This window comes from Leucoraja erinacea, chromosome 4 (genome assembly GCF_028641065.1).
Source record: "Leucoraja erinacea ecotype New England chromosome 4, Leri_hhj_1, whole genome shotgun sequence".
NCBI classification, from domain to species: domain Eukaryota; kingdom Metazoa; phylum Chordata; class Chondrichthyes; order Rajiformes; family Rajidae; genus Leucoraja; species Leucoraja erinaceus.
In genome coordinates, this window is record NC_073380.1 from 21,519,094 (window position 1) to 21,536,646 (window position 17,553).

Here is a 17,553-nt window from a genome sequence, read left to right on the forward strand (position 1 = left end):
GCTTTAGGCAGCTGGGCATTTTCTCTGCTAAAAGCTCTTCAGTCCCAGTTACAGTAAATGAGCACCAGGAGATTAAAGATGATGTGAGATTGAGCTGTTAGACGCGTCATTTAAGAAACAGCATTGTGACATTAATGGCATGCATAGACCCTACATTAGGTGGACAGCTGAAGTGTAAAATACATTTTATAAAGCAAAATTATGGCCATGCATCAAACAATATGAAGCTTTTTCTAACGCTGTGTTTCTATCAGGAGGACACACACATGGTAACAAATGAATGTATAACGTAAAAGTAAACCCATATAAAGTAAAAATTGCCATATTTATAATAAATTTGCTTCAAGAAATATTTTACAATATTACTACACCTAGATATGCATCATAAATGTTTGCACACACCAGCATTTCTGGCCACTGGTTGTTATCCTTCCTCTTAGCTGTTATCTGTCACTGAGTCAGTGCCAGGAGGCAGGTGGATCCTGCTGGGGTTGGAGAAACTGATTGGATGGGCAAGGATGAGGTTTAAGCTAGGAAAATCAAGGTCACTGGTGCTGAAGAAGGGCAAAGTCATGGACAGGTTCCGCTTCAGCATCGAAGGGACACCAATCCCAATTGTCTCCGAAAGGCCAGTGAAGAGTCTTGGCAAGGTATTTAACAGCAGCCTGAAGGATACAGCATCTGTCCAGGCAACCTGTCAGGAGCTGGAGAGTTAGTTAAGAGCAGTGGACTGGTCGAGGCTTCCCGGTAAGTTCAAGGCATGGATTTACCAGCAGGGTATCCTGCCAAGGATACTCTGGCCAGCTTGTCTACGAAGTCCTTTCCAATATCTGGGGAAAGTCGTCTGAGAGGCATTGCCTGAGAGCACAAAGTCAAACTAGCTTGGCCACCAGGAAAGTTGCGGTTGGGAAAAGGCCCAGGAGCCATAGCAGCATCGCCCTTTACGGAAACAACATCAAGCTTCAGCTGCCCCTGAAGTCCCTGGAGGAGGAGTTTAAGGTGACTCGGGCCAGAGAGGTGATGCTGTACAGGGACTTCAGCGAGCCCAAGGTGGCTCAGGCAGGGATGGAGGTGAAAACTGGGAGGAAGTGGAGAGCTGGCAAAGCCGTAGAGCACCATTTAACTCTCTTTTAAATTTTCCTTTTAAATTTACCAATGCATCAGTCTGCCTTCTGTGGCAGAGCATTCCACAACGCTCAGATATGCCACAGGGGGGGGTGTTTTAAATGGCCTCCCCTTTATTCTTAAAGTGGCCCCTGGGGGGGAACACCCCCAACATGGGGGGGGGGGGCATCTAGCATGTCCAATCATTTTATAACTTTATACGTTTCTATAAGATCCGCTCTCATCATTCTAAATTAGAGTCTTTTAAATTTCCACAGTCTGGGGGATTCTGGCTGTGATTGGCATGGCCTGGGCTGCACAAAATGTAACTAGGCTTGGCCACCAGGGGTAAAGTTGCGGGAAGGTCAAGAGCGTTGAAAAGGAGGGAGTCAGAAATTATGCCAGCAACTCACTCACTCACTCACTCAACGCTGCTGCGGCACTTGGGGCGCAGAGCCGCCGCATTGTGGCCAGGGAGGGAAGTAACTCAGGCCCGGACAATGGACTTCAGTGCCTTCTGCCAGCCCGCCAGCCAGCCACGGTGTCCTTTGGCACAGGAGCAACCGGTGGAGGTGGTTGTCGGCGGGTAGCTACTGGGCGGAAGGCTGCCTACCCCTAGAGCACCATTTAACTCTCTTTTACATTTACCCAATGAATTATCCTGTACTGCCTTCTGTGGCAGAGAATTCCACAAACTCACAAATCTCTGGGTGAAAAGGTTTTTTCTCATCTCAGTTTTAAATGGCCTCTCCATTATTCTTAGACTGTGGCCCCTGCTTCTGAACACCCCCAACATTGGGAACGTTTTCTTGCATCTAGCATGTCCAATCATTTTATAACTTTATACATTTCTATAAGATCCCCTCTCATCATTCTAAATTACAGTGAATACAAGCCAGTCTTTTAAATCTTGCCTGCCGTTCCGTGGATTAACCTTGTGAACCTACGCTGCACTGCCTCAATAGTAAGAATGTCCTTCCTCAAAGTAGGTGACTAAAACTACACATAATACTCCAGATGTGGCCACACCAGGGCCCTGTACAACTTCAAAATGACCACTTTACTCCTTTTCTCAAATCCTCTCATTATGAAGGCCAACATGCCATTAGCTTTCTTCACTACCTGCTGTACCTGCTTGTTTACTTTCAGTGACTGGTGTACAAGGACACCCAGGTCTTGTTGCACTTTTTGTTTTTCCTAATCTGACACCATTGAGATAATAATCTGCCTCCTTTTTCTTGCCGCCAAAGTGGATAACCTCACATTTATCTACATTAAACTACATAGACATAGATAGACAATAGGTGCAGGAGTAGGCCATTCGGCCCTTCAAGCCAACACCGCCATTCAATGTGATCATGGCTGATCATCCACAATCAGTACACCATTCCTGCCTTCTCTCCATAGACCCTTAACTCCACTATCATGAAGAGCTCTATCTAACTCTATCTTGAAAGCATCCAGAGAACTAGCCTCCACCATCCTCTGAGGCAGAGAATTACACACACTCACAACTCTCTGTGTGAAAAAGTTTTTCCTCAACTCCGTTCTAAATGGCTTACCACTTATTACTAAACAATAGCCCCTGGTTCTGGACTCCCCCAACATTGGGAACATGTTTCCTGCCTCTAGCGTGTCCAAACCCTTAATAATCTTATATTATTTCAATAAGATCCCATCTCATCCTTCCAAATTCCAAAGTATACAAGCCCAGCCATTCCATTCTATCAGCATATGACAGTCGTGCCATTCCGGGAATTAACCTCATGAATTTACGCTGCACTCCCTCAATAGCAAGAATGTCCTTCCACAAGTCTGGAGACCAAAACTGCACACAATAATCCAGGTGCGGTCTCACTAGGGCCCTGTACATCTGCAGGGGGACCGCTTTGCTCCTATACTCAACTCTGCTTGTTATGAAGTCGAACATGCCGTTTGCTTTCTTCACTGCCTGCTGCATTAGCCATGCATCTGCTCACTCATTCAACCTGTCCAAGTCACCCTGCAACCTCCAGGCATCCTCTTTACAGTTCACACTGCCACCTAGCTTTGTGTCATTTGCAAATTTGCTAGTGTTACTTTTAATTCCATCATCTAAATCATTAATATATATTGAAAATAGATGCAGCCCCAGCACGGAGCCTTGGGGCACACATCTCGCCACTGCCTACTGTTATGACAGGGACCCGTTTATTCCTACTCTTTGTCTGCCAACCAATTCTCTATCCATGTCAATATCCTACCCATATTCTAATTTTTAGAATCTAATTCAGAGGAGAAAGATCACTCCACATGGCGTATGTTATCATACGTCAGTTGACCTGGGCATCTGATTCTTTAGATAAAGTGTCAAACTCCAGTTCTCAAATGAAACAAAAGGGATGGATTGTATCTTAACAGATGGGGGACCAGCATTCTGGCAGGCAGGTTTGCCACTGCTACACGGGTGGTTTTAAACTGAATAAGGGGGGTGTCGAATGGGATAGTTCAGGATGGAGTTAAAGGGAAAGGGTTTCTTAAATGTGTGAGCGTAGAGACAGAGGGGTGTAAAATGAAGGTAGAAGCAATAGGTAGCAAGGTGAAATGTAAAAGTGGCAGGCAGACAAATCCAGGGCAAAAATCAAAAAGGGCCACTTTTCAACATAATTGTATAAGGGGTAAGAGTGTTGTAAAAACAAGCCTGAAGGCTTTGTGTCTCAATGTAAGGAGCATTCGTAATAAGGTGGATGAGTTGAATGTGCAGATAGCTATTAATGACTATGATATAGTTGGGATCACGGAGACATGGCTCCAGGGTGACCAAGGCTGGGAGCTGAACATCCAGGGATATTCAATATTCAGGAGAGATAGACAGAAAGGGAAAGGAGGTGGGGTAGCGTTGCTGGTTAGATAGCAGATTAACGCAATAGAAAGGAAGGATATTAGCTTGGAGGATGTGGAATCGATATGGGTAGAGCTGCGAAACACTAAGGGGCAGAAATCGCTAGTGTGAGATGTGTACAGGCCACCTAACAGTAGTAGTGGAGTTGGGGATGGCATCAAACAGGAAATTAGAAATGCGTGCAGCAAAGGTAAAACAGTTGTAATGGGTGACTTCAATCTACATATAGATTGGGTGAATCAAATTGGCAAGGGTGCTGAGGAAAAGGATTTCTTGTAATGTATGCGGGATAGTTTTCTAAACCAACATGTAGAGGAACCAACGAGAGAGCAGGCTATTCTAGATTGGGTATTGCGTAATGAGGAAGGGTTAGTTAGCAGTCTTGTTGTGCGTGACCCCTTGGGCAAGAGTGACCATAATATCGTTGAGTTCTTCTATAGGATGGAGAGTGACATTGTTAATTCAGAAATAAGGGTCCTGAACTCAAAGAAAGGTAACTTTGAGGGTATGAGGCGTGAATTGGCCAAGATAGACTGGCAATTGATTCTTAATGGGTTGGCGGTGGATATGCAATGGAAGGCATTTAAAGACTGCATGGATGAACTACAACAATTGTTCATCCCAGTTTGGCAAAAAAAAAAATCAGGGAAGGTAGTGCATTCGTGGATAACAAGGGAAATCAGGGATAGTATCAAAACAAAAGATGAAGCGTACAAATTAGCCAGAAAAAGCAGCCTACCAGTGGACTGGGAGAAATTCAGAGTCCAGCAGAGGAGGACAAAGGGCTTAATTAGGAAAGGGAAAATAGATTATGAAAGAAAACAGGCAGGGAACATAAAAAACTGACTGCAAAAGCTTTTATAGATATGTGAAGAGAAAAAGATTAGTTAAAACAATGTAGGTCCCTTGCAGTCAGAAACAGGTGAATTGATCATGGGGAACAAGGACATGGCAGACTAATTGAATAATTACTTTGGTTCTGTCTTCACTAAGGAAGACATAAATAATCTGCCGGAAATAGCAGGGGACCAGGGGTCAAATGAGATGGAGGAACTGAGTGAAATCCAGGTTAGCCAGGAAGTGGTGTTAGGTAAATTGAATGGATTAAAGGCCGATAAATCCCCAGGGCTAGATAGGCTGCATCCCAGGAAGGAGTGTACTTAAGGAAGTATCCCCAGAAATAATGGATGCATTAGTGATAATTTTTCAAAACTCTTTAGATTCTGGAGTAGTTCCTGAGGATTGGAGGGTAGCTAATGTAACCACACTTTTTAAAATGGAGAGAGAGAAAACAGGGAATTACAGACCAGTTAGTCTAACGTCTGTAGTGGGGAAACTGCTAGAAACAGTTATTAAAGATGGGATAGCAGCACATTTGGAAAGTGGTGAAATCACTGGACAAAATCAGCATGGATTTACGAAAGATAAATCATGTCTGACGAATCTTATAGAATTTTTCGAGGATGTAACTAGTAGAGTGGATAAGGGAGAACCAGTGGATGTGTTATATTTGGACTTTAAGAAGGCTTTCGACAAGGTCCCACATAAGAGATTAGTATACAAACTTAAAGCACACGGTATTCGGGGTTCAGAAATAATGTGGATAGAGAACTGGCTGGCAGACAGGAAGCAAAGAGTAGGAGTAAACGGGTCCTTTTCACAATGGCAGGCAGTGACTAGTGGGGTACCGCAAGGCTCAGTGCTGGGACCCCAGCTATTTATGATATATTTTAATGATTTGGACGAGGGAATTGAATGCAACATCTCCAAGTTGGGGGGGGGGGCAGTGTTTGCTGTGTGGAGGATGCTAGGAGGCTGCAAGGTGACTTGGATAGGCTGGGTGAGTGGGCAAATGCATGGCACTTGCAGTATAATGTTTTAAATGTGAGGTTATCCACTTTGGTGGCAAAAACAGGAAAGTAGACTATTATCTGAATGGTGGCCGATTAGCAAAGGGGGAGATGCAACGAGACCTGGGTGTCATGGTACACCAGTCATTAAAAATAGGCATGCAGGTGCAGCAGGCAGTGAAGAAGACAAATGGTATGTTAGCATTCATAGCAAAAGGATTTGAGTATAGGAGCAGGGAGGTTCTACTGCAGTTGTATAGGGTCTTGGTGAGACCACACTTGGAGTATTGCGTACAGTTTTGGTCTCCTAATCTGAGGAAAAACATTCTTGCCATAGAGGGAGTACAGAGAAGGTTCACCAGGCTGATTCCTGGGATGTCAGGACTTTCATATGAAGAAAGACTGGATAGACTTGGCTTGTACTCGCTAGAATTTAGAAGATTGAGGGGGGATCTTATAGGAACTTACAAAATTCTTAAGGGGTTGGACAGGTTAGATGCAGGAAGATTGTTCCGATGTTGGGGAAGTCCAGAACAAGGGGTCACAGTTTAAGGATAAGGGGGAAATCTTTTAGGACTGAGATGAGGGAAACATTTTTCACACAGAGTGGTGAATCTCTGGAATTCTCTGCCATAGAAGTTAGTTGAGGCCAGTTCATTGGCTATATTTAAGATGGAGTTAGATGTGGCCCTTGTGGCTAAATGGATCAGGGGGTATGGAGAGAAGGCAGGTACAGGATACTGAGTTGGATGATCAGCCATGATCATATTGAATTGCGGTGCAGGCTCGAAGAGCCGAATGGCCTACTGCTGCACCTATTTTCTATGTTTCTATGTTTCTATGAAAGGAGATGGGATAGAATTATTTTTTTTATTTGTGATGTGAATTAAGTTAAGAGACAGGACACCTTTTGTTCAAGTCCTTTAAAGCAGATATACTAAGAATTAGATGATTGGCAGATTAAATGAAAGGACAAAACCTTTACAGGCCATGGCCAATGTTGACAAATGGAAGGTCATTGTCTTAGAATTTAAGAAAATTATGGTGACAGAGTAGAATCTGCAGAAGACCTAAGTGATATGAGTATCGAAATTCCAAAATCATTTAAAGTTAATAGATATCTACAAAAAGCAATTAACAAGGCCAATGGAAAATTGGGCTTTATTTTGAAGCTCCTCCAGCACCTTGTGTTTTGCTCGATTCTACCATCTGCAGTTCCTCGTCTCTTTAAAAACTGTACACGCCAGATATCTAAATAATGAATAACGTGAAGAACTGGAAATACTCAACAGATCAGGCAACATCCAAAAAGGGAGAAGAGAGTTAATTTTTCTAGTTAATACTTCTCCATAGATTTTAAATTATAAAATGGAGTTTGCTACATTTTCCTAGCTTTAAAAACAAATACTGCTTTTTATCTCACAATCTAATTGATCATTTCCTAGTATTGACATTACTATTTTTAAAACATAGTTTAAAAATTCTGAGCAGTTATCTTCCCAAACTCCAACCACACGCTTTCGATGGAATATCTTTTACAATTAGAGTCATCGAGTCATACAGCATGGAAACAATTTACAGTTTACAATTTAATTTGTTGTCACGTGTACCGAGGTACACTGAATAGCTTTTGTTGCATGCTATCCAGTCAGCGGAAAGACAATACGTGATTACAATCAAGCCATTTACAGTGTATGGATACATGATAAGGGAATAACATTTAGTGTAAGGTTAAGAGAGATTTAAGAGTGTGGAGTGTTTGTAATATGAGTTTGTAGATCTGCTTCTGTGGCTAGCATGCAAATAGTCGCCTGGGTTTGATGCCATCTTGGAACCAGGCCTTTTGGCCCAACTTGTGCATGCTGACCAACATTTCCCATCTAAGGTGAACATTTGGGTAGTTTAGGAAGCTTGGTTTGATTCAGGATGTGTGCTGAGTTATCCAGTCGCAGGTGGGGATGCCAGTTTGAGGTCCTCATCTGCTTTGTATCAGGGAAGGGAACTGTATAAATTTCTCTCCTGACTGATGTTCAGCTTCCTATCTATTCATTGAAGTTGAAAGTAATGCAAATAAATCTATTACTGGACCAAAGTTGGGGCATTAAACTCAATCCCAAGCATGCACTTGGGAAGGTGGTGATGGGTCTTAGGAAGTTTCAGGAAAGATTTTAGTCCTGGGAAGAGGATAGACAAGAGATTCTATGATTGTTATCCTTGGAGCAGGGCAGGTTAATAGAAGTTTGATCATGGTTTACATGGTCATTTCAGGTTTAGATAGAGAGACATTGCTGGCATCAACAAAGGGTCAAGCACAAGAGGGCATAGATTTAAAATGACGATGCAGAGATATCATCAGGAAAACACAGTATGTAATGAGCAAAAAACAAACCGCTGAGGCAACTCGGTGGATCAGACAGCATCTGTGGAGGGAAATGGACAGATGACATTCTGGCTTGTTACCCAAAATAGGAGAGAAATCTGGAGCTGAGAAGTAGGGATGGGACAAAACCTGACAAGTGCCTGATAAAGCAACAGCATTACATCCTTGATTTTATATTCCTGTTATATTCATCTTCTTGAAATGAATGCTAACAGTGCTTCCTTACTACTCACTCAACCTGCAAAATAACCTTTTGGAAATCCTTCAACAACACTCTAAAGTCTCTCTGATTTCTGATTGCTCTCCCCATTTAGAAAGAAGTCTACATCTTTATTCTTTATTCCTTTTAACAAAGTGCCTGACCGGATGCTTTGCTGCACTGTTTTCCATTTGCCACTTCTTTGCCCACTCTCCCTTCAGGCCTTATAGCTTCCCAAGCACCTTCTCCTCAGTAATAGCGCAGGCACTCACTTTTGACTCCTGACTCTCTTGAATGTCTGACATTGCTGGGATTTTCCACAGTTAAGACTGACAAAAAAATGTATTCAGTTTGTCTGCCACTTCTTTGTTCCCCATTACTACTTATTTGCAGTCCTTCCAGTGAAAGTTTCATGCCATCCAGATTAATTCAAATCAAAATCAATGAATAAATATGAGGCAATTATGTCAAAAGTGAATAGATACTCAAGAGTTTAAGAGGGAACTGCAGAATGCTGGAGAATGGAAGGTATGTGCAAAACTCTGGAGAAACTCAGCGGTGCGAGCAGCAGGACATCTATGGAGCGAAGGAAATAGGCAACGTTTCGGGCCGAAACCCTTCTTATGTCAGACTGATCGGGGGCGGGGGGTGGGTGGGGACAAAGAAAGGCCTCAAAGGAGGAGTAGCCCGAAGGCTGGGGGATGGGAGGAGACAGCAGGGGGGCTGAGGAAGGGGAGGAGACAGCAAGGACTAACAAAATTGGGAGAATTCGATGTTCATGCCCCCGGGGTGCAGACTCCCCAAACGGAATATGAGGTGCTGTTCCTCCAATTTCCGGTGCTGCTCGCTGTGGCCATGGAGGAGACCCAGGACAGAGAGGTCGGAGACGGAGTGGGAGGGGGAGTTGAAGTGCTGAGCCACCGGGAGGTCAGCTTGGTTATTGCGGACCGAGCGGAGGTGTTCGGCGAAACGGAGAGTGTCTGAGGTGTCTTGAACATAGGTAGGGAGGGATTTAACCAAGGGTGATAGGATGGAGTCAAGGTATTTGGAAATGAGTTCGGTGGGGCACGAACAGGCGGAGACAATGGGTCTTCCGGGACAGTCAGGTTTGTGGATTTTAGGGAGAACGTAAAATCGGGCTGTGCGGGGCTGGGGAACGATGAGGTTGGAGGCTCGGTCGGGTAGGGCATTGGAGTGGATGAAGTTGGTGATGGTGCTGGAGATGGTGGCCTGGTGCTCGTCAGTGGGGTCATGTAGACTTTTGGCCATCTTACTAAGTCCCCCTCCGCTCATCAGGTGCCGAGGATTTTTCCATCGATGAAAAATAAAAGAGTTATTAGTGTTTTAAAAATGTTGAGATTCTCTCTCCTGTCAATCACGCCATGAAGGCCACGCCCCTTCTGGTGGGAGGGGGAGGGACAATAAAACCCAGAAATGTGGGCGTGGCCTGCAAGATGGAGGAGGGAGAGGTCACGACGCGCTGTCTGTAGTGACCTTGCACCCTGCTTGAAATGGTAAGAAACTGTACTTGAATTTGGTGGCCTTGCACCCCGCTTGAAATGGTAAGAAACTGCAGTTGAATTTGGTGACCTTGCACCCTGCTTGAAATGGAATTTCAAGGAATAGACATGACTCAACTGCCAGCCTACCAGCCATTAGTGAGTGAGCTGCCAGCACAACAGGCTTGGGTGACTGAGCCGCCAACCCAAGAATCCATTCGGCCCACAATATCCATACTAACCTTCTGGAAACCAGTCCCTTCAGCCCACAACACCAATACTAGCACTCCAGAAAGTGCGCCCCCTCCCACCCCTCCACTGGCCACCAATATTGGAATTGGTGGAGAGGTGGAATATTGCATTGGGGGACCAGCCTTCCCGTGTGATGCTGGGACCCAACAGGTCCCATTTAGTCTAGTCCTTCTTAGTTTCACTGTGTGTATCATTCATTGTTACCTTCTCCACACCCAACCATGGACCATTGTGGGCTCCACATTTACTTGATCATCGTTGCTGTCATTGATTTGTCCTTTTGCATACCTTCTATTCATTTGTTCTTTATAACTCTCCATATTTCTAGTTTTCTCTCCCCTGACTCAGTTTTGACCTCGACCTGAAACGTCATGTATTCCTTTTCTCCAGAGATGCCCCCTGACCAACTGAGTTACTTTGTCTTTCTCGATCTTCAGTATAAACCAGCATCTGCTGTTCCATTCTACGCAGTTATCTGTGTTACTGACTGTAAGAACAAATAAGAACAGGAAATGATTAATAACATGATATATGATGGTATGACACATAAAGCTGGAGTAACACAGCGGGACAGGCAGCATCTCTGGAGAGAAAGAATGGGTGATGTTTCAGGTCGAGACGCTTCTTCAGCTTTGATTTAAGCCAACATTTGCAGTTCCTTCATACATATATGTGATGGTATGTTGGTTGTACATATACTGTTTGATGGATGGGCCATTCTCTAATGTTATGGGTCTCTCTACGATCTCAGATCAAGAGAAGAGCAGTAATGGCAGGAACAGATAACGTCGTTTTTGCAAATAAATTTTAGTCTTGTTCATTCTCAAAATTAATTATTTTAATAATTTATTCAGATAAGCAGAAACAGTCTATTAAAATCTCGGCAAGAGTTCTTATAACCTCATTTAACTTCACAGCAGGAGACATAACTGTGATAGTCATGGTGATGTTTATAGGTAATTGAATTATTTCCTAACAGATCACAAGGAGAATCCTTAATTTTTAGATTCTCATTTTAATTTCCTGTAGTTCTCTGTGGTTCAAAAGTAATTAAAAAGCTATGTACTATATCATTAGAAAGCAGAAAGTACACAATCTCTTCTTGGCGCAGGTGGCTGTGATACCATCCCATCCCTAGGTGTATTGATATTGGTTTTGTTTCATTATTACTGATTCTCATGGACATACAGTAAAAAACTTCTGTTGGCGTGCTAAGCAGTCAAATCAAATCATACCATGCATAAGTACATTCAAGCCATACACGAGTACAACAGTTAATGCAAAGAAAAAAAAAGCAGAATGCAGAATATATTGTTACAGAGTTGCAATGTTACAACTATTGAGAAAGTGCAGATAAAAAAGAATAAAAGTGCAAGGGCTGCAATAAGGTGGGTTGGGAAATCACAACTACACCCTTAGCTGATGAGATATTTGTTCACTAGTCTGGTAACAGTGGTGAAGAAACTGTTTTTGAATCTGGTTGAGCTAAAGTCAGTGATGATTTGCCATTCTGACTATGAACATTCCTGTTTGGTGGCCATGAAGTGCAGCTGCATTAAGGTGCCAACTCTGTAGGCACCAAATAATTCACCGTGCTACATGCGCAAGAGGATACTACTAATCTAGAGTATGTGAGTTAATGTACTAAATCTTAAAACCAATGCATTGAGATACCTCAGTAAAGTATTTACTGCTTTAGACTACTGAAGAAATGATAAGAATTAAAACAGCCAGCCCAAAGTGTAGAATATAGTTTCATAACATTGTAGCGTTAGTTATAGAGGAGAAAAAAGCAGGCCCGCAGAGAGGTAGGTTGTACGATCAAGGCTACATCCTAGCATGTTCGAGGACCATTCGGTATCCTGATAACAGTGTGGAAGAAACAGTTCTGAAATTTGGTGGTAAATGCTTCCAAGCCTTTGCTCCTTCTGTCTGATGTGAGATGGGTAAAGATCAATGTGAAAAATATCCTCGATTATATTTGCTGCATTCCTGAGGCATTAGTGAAGTGTAAATAGTGTCAATGGTGGGGAGGCAGGTCTATTCGTGGACTGGGCTACATCCAGAACTCTGCAATTTCTTATGGTCTGGGGCAGAGCCATTCCCTTGTCCCTTATACCTTGTACCATGTACCTTCCGAAGGGTCCACCAGGGACTATACTGGAAGTTGGACAATTTTATACTTTTACATTTTTATCAAGCCAATTAACCTACAAACCAGTGGGAGGAAGATCTCAGAGAAAACCCATGCAGGTCACAGGAAAAACATACAAACTCCGTACAGATAGCGGCCATAGTCGGGATCGAACCCGGGTCTCCGGCGCTACATCTTGCTGTAAGTCAGCAACTCTACCGCTATGCCATGGTGACTGCCAAACCAAGTTGTGATGCAACCCGATAGTATGTTTTCACAGTGCATCTTCTGAAGCTGATAAGAGTTATTGGAGACAGGCCGATCTTCCTCTATCTCCTGAGGAAGTAGATGTGTTGGTATATATGTTTTGGTTGTAGAATAGTAAGATTAAACGAGAACTCACCAGTTCGAAGTTTGATCATTATTTTATGAGGAGTACGTTGAGGGAATACGTGAAGAACCCTGCCAAGACGCATGCGTGTCATTCTTCAAAGCAGCGGTGTGAAATCACAGATAACTGTAATGACTTAAATATAGTAAGATTAGAGAAAGGAATACCAGTTGAGTATATGATCATGGGTGGGAGCGGAGGGCACGTATTCCCTCAACGTACTCCTCATAAAATAATGATCAAACTTCGAACTGGTAAGTTCTCGTTTAATCTTACCATTTTACTTCGGAGTCACGTGAGTGACTACGTGAAGATTTCAAAGCTCTGTGCTTTCATGCCGTGGGAATGAGTCCATGCATCACATCTGCCTTAATGACTGTAGGAGGAATTGTGCCAACATAATTTAGACATGAATCCGACATAAAAAAATCCATGAAATTTATTAAAATAAATTATAACCCCTATTTATGGGGTAAATTAAATTACAGAACTTAAAATTGTTTCTGCAAATGTTCCAGGTTTCATGAATGGTTTATTATAAAATAGTTGGAATGTTTTTTCGTCTGACCATCCTGCTACCTTGAGGATTTGGTCCATTGGTACATCCAAATGCATAGCTGCCGATGTAGTTGCAGCCCTGGTGGAATGAGATTTTAAAATATCAGTATCCACCCCAGCCTGTGTTAGAACCTGTTTCAGCCAACTTGAGATGGTCTGGACCGTCACTTTTTTGTGTGATTGCTTATGGCTGACTAAAAGTGCCTTCTCATTGCTTCTGATGATTTTAGTTTTCTCCATGCATAACGGCAAATGTCTTACTATACAGAGACGATCATCTGTTGGGTAAGACCTAAATTCTATATTGAGGCCCACTGATCCCTGTCTGTTCTGCTTCACTAATTCATAAATATGAAACGTAATATTTTCAGATGAGGAAGTCATGTTGTCCAGCCTTAATTTATGTAATGACTGTAACCTTTGGGCCGTGACCAATGCCATTAGCATGACTGTTTTTAATGTCAGTCTATGTAGGGACAGAGCTGTTGCTGGAAACCAATTCCTGAGCATCTTCAGGACAATACTCACATCCCATATTTGGGAGTACCTGGTTCTTGGTGGACTGGTATTAAAAATTCCCCTCATACGTTTTGTTACCAGTGGGTTAATTCCAACAGAGTGATGCTCTGTTCCTTGCCATAGATAAGTTGATAAGGCACTTCTGGCGCAGTTGATAGCACTATAACTGAGCCCCTCATCATAATGAAGGCCTGCCAGGTATTCCAGAACAGACGGGATGTTCATATCTCTGTAGGTGATGCTGTTTTTGTTACAATACATCTCCCACTTCCTCATATAGACCAGATACTGTTTTTTGGTGGACTGTCTATGGGCCGCCGACATCATGTTCACTGTTCGGTCCGTCAGTCCCAGCTGTAGTAGAGGTATTTTTAAACTCTACAAATGAATAAATTCAAAAAGTTATGGCATGGGTGGCTATCCCTTGTTACAGGATGAACCGACAAGTCTGGTCTACTCGGGATGGTGATACATGGTTCTAATACCATGTTCAGTATCACTGGGAACCATGGTTGAGTAGGCCAATCGGGTACTACCAAAATACCAGACGCAGAGTCCTGCTGTATTTTCCTTAATACCCGACTGATGAGGCAGAAAGGAGGGAATGCATAAATAAACAATTTCCCCCCCAATGTAGCGAAAATGCATCTGTCGCCACTGCCCCAGGGTCTGGTTCCCATGAAACATAATTTGATAACTGGTGATTAAGCCTGGATGCGAATAGATCGATATCTGGTGTTCTATATCGTGCTGTAATATCAGCAAATACATTTTTATTCAACATCCATTCGGTGTTTTCATTAAATTTGCGTGACCTGGTGTCTGCCACTAAATTTAGTTTACCTGGTAGGTAAGTAGCTGATATCCAAATATATCTCTGGATACACCACTTCCAAATTGTATTAGCCAGATTGTCACATGATGTCGATTTGATTCCATCCATGTGGTTGATATATGCTACCACGGTGGTATTGTCAATCTGTAGTCTAACATGCTGATGATATGACCCAGTACATTATGACTTTAGGCCATAGAATGCACCTAATATTTCCAAGTAGTTTATGCCCAGTGTGAGTAATAATGATGCCTCCTGAGCAGTCCATCTACCTCCACAGCTGGAGATGGAATTGGTGGCACCCCAACCAAGTGCACTGGCATCAGTTTGTAGCATCGTTGAAGGGTTGCTGATAATGATTGGATTGAAACAAAGCCAAATGTTATCTATCCACCATTTTAGTTCCATTATAGCTTTGATTGGTAGCTTCATTGGTCTATCAAAATAACCAGCATTGATTTTGAGTGCTTGTAAATTTTGGTAATGTAAAGGTCCAAATTGTGTGGCTGGAAAGGCAGCCACCATTTTGCCAATTACTTTTGCTACCAACCTGATGGATGGTTTACTGATGTCAATGAGGTTATTGCAAGCCTCTATTAAGTCTATAGCCTTTCCCTTTGGCAAAGTCACCGACATGTGAACTGAGTCAATGGTGAACCCCAAATAGTCCATAGTAGTGGAAGGCGTTAATTTAGATTTAACTGGATGGATAATAAACCCCAGTTTTTCAAATAACTGTTTTGTGGCTGTTACAGTTTGTTTGCCCAATTCCAAAGTTTTGCCACAATAAGTATGTCTTAATAAGCACAAGAGATACTTATTGCCCACAATAAGTATGTCATCTAGATATGCCATGACCATGTGTTTTCATTTCCGTAGAAACGTAGGGCTGGTTTCAAAATTTTTGAGAACAGTCTAGGGGCTGATGTTATTCCTCTTTGGCAGTGCTCTATACTGCCATGGCTGTCCCATCCAGTTGAATTTTAAGAAACATCTGTGGTCACCTCATATAGGCACTGAATAGTAAGCATCTTTTAAATCGATGCTAGCCATGAAGTAACCTTTAGAAATCAATTGTTTAGCAGTAACAAAGGTTTCCATTTTAAAATGAATATATTGTACAAATGTATTCAATTTGGTCAGATCTATGATGATGCGACAACCACCATTTGTTTTGATTTTGGTAAATATATTGGACACGAATTCTAGCGGTTCGTGTTGGGATTTTTCAATTACACCTTTTGCGCAAAGCCTCTACAGCTCAGCATGCGCTTCTGATTTCTCTTTACCAGAAAGTACGAACATTCGGTTCGGTATATGTTGAACTGGAGGGCTGTACTTGTGTATAAATTCTATTGTATATCCCTGGATTCTGCTTAAAATATGTATCGGTAGTTAACATGCTCCATGCATCCAGAAAGGAGTGTAATCTCCCCCCCTACCTCCATGCTCCCTGTATTTTGTAGGGAACCAGACCCATCTACCTCCATAGTTACCAGTGGCGGGTTTACTTCTTTTTGTAAATCCTTTGTTGATGTTGCGGCGGTGGTGTCTGGTTTTGTGGTTTGGTTGATGTTGGAGGTTCGCGTATCTTCCAAGAAGGCCGGCCTGGGCCATGCCCTAAAAAAGACACATATTTGGTGTACCGGACCTTCGAGCTTTCACCAGTCGGTCTTGTTCCACTGGTGGGTGCGTAGGGATGCTGTCTGTGGCTGTAGTGGGTTTTTGATGAAGTCCCTTTTATGAGTCCCAGGGATTTTGCTTCCTCATCGAGCTCCTTGACTTGCTTCGATAGGTTACCTCCAAATAGTAGTATTGGTGGTTTTATGTTCCCAGGTTTGCACAGACCCGCGAATTTCGGATTTAAAGTGGGTAGGATGGCATTCTTCCTGATGCTATTTATCTCGCATTGAGTGTTGCAAAGCAATGCCAGTGCATCCTGTTGGTCCTGGGACATGTCCTTCTCATCCACTGTGCGGGTGAATGCTGTTATCCCTGCTCTTAGGAGTTTTAATAGCTTTTGGAGTTTGACATCCATGCCTCTAACTCCTATTTCAATATGTTTCCATCTACAAGTATTGACTACTGGAACATTCAGGGATATACAGTTGCCCGGTGCCAGGTGTCTTGACGTGGTGTCCAATACAGCCTGTTCTTGTAGCTGTTTAAAAGACATATAGTCTATACTGGCAGCAAGCGTTTGCACCAGGTTTTTGCCAGTCTGGTCTGGCTGTATGATGTTGGACACCATGTCCAGTAGATTTTCTCGTTTAAAACTGATCAACTGATCAATCATATGCAGAAGGAATGGAAAATGATGTCCATGCAATTGCTCCCCGAGGTCGGGCAGCGGTGACCTGACCTCAGAGCTGGGACAGCGGCAGTGGCAACCCGACCTTGGAGGGGGCAGTGGCTGCGGCAGCGGCGACTCGACCTCGGAGGATCGGCCGTGGGCCCGGTGGACTCGGCCGCGGGCCCAGTGGACGACATCGTCGGGAGCTCGCAGGTCACAGGTTGGTGACCTGTTCTACGGAGCTCCCGCAACAGCTGCGTCCGCTGGACTGGAGGGCCGCAGCTTCGGCGCCTTCAACCATCTTGGGCCGCAGAGTTGAACCGGCCATTCGCGGAGCTCGGATTCAGCCGCGGGACTGACATTACTTACCATCACCCAGCGGGGTCACAACATCCGAAGCCTGGATTGCCTCGGCGCAGAGGGAGAATAAGAAGGGAAGAGACAAAGTCTTTTGCCTTCCATCACAGTGATGAGGTGCCTGATGAACCACTGTGGTGGATGTTAATTTGTGTTTATTGTGTGTTTTTATCATTTTTACTATATGTAGGACTGCAAGGCAACTAAATTTCATTCAGACCGCAAGGTCTGAATAACAATAAAGGCTACTTTGACTTTGACTTTGTTTCTCATGTTGTGTCTATATAAAGAGTTGCTGGGT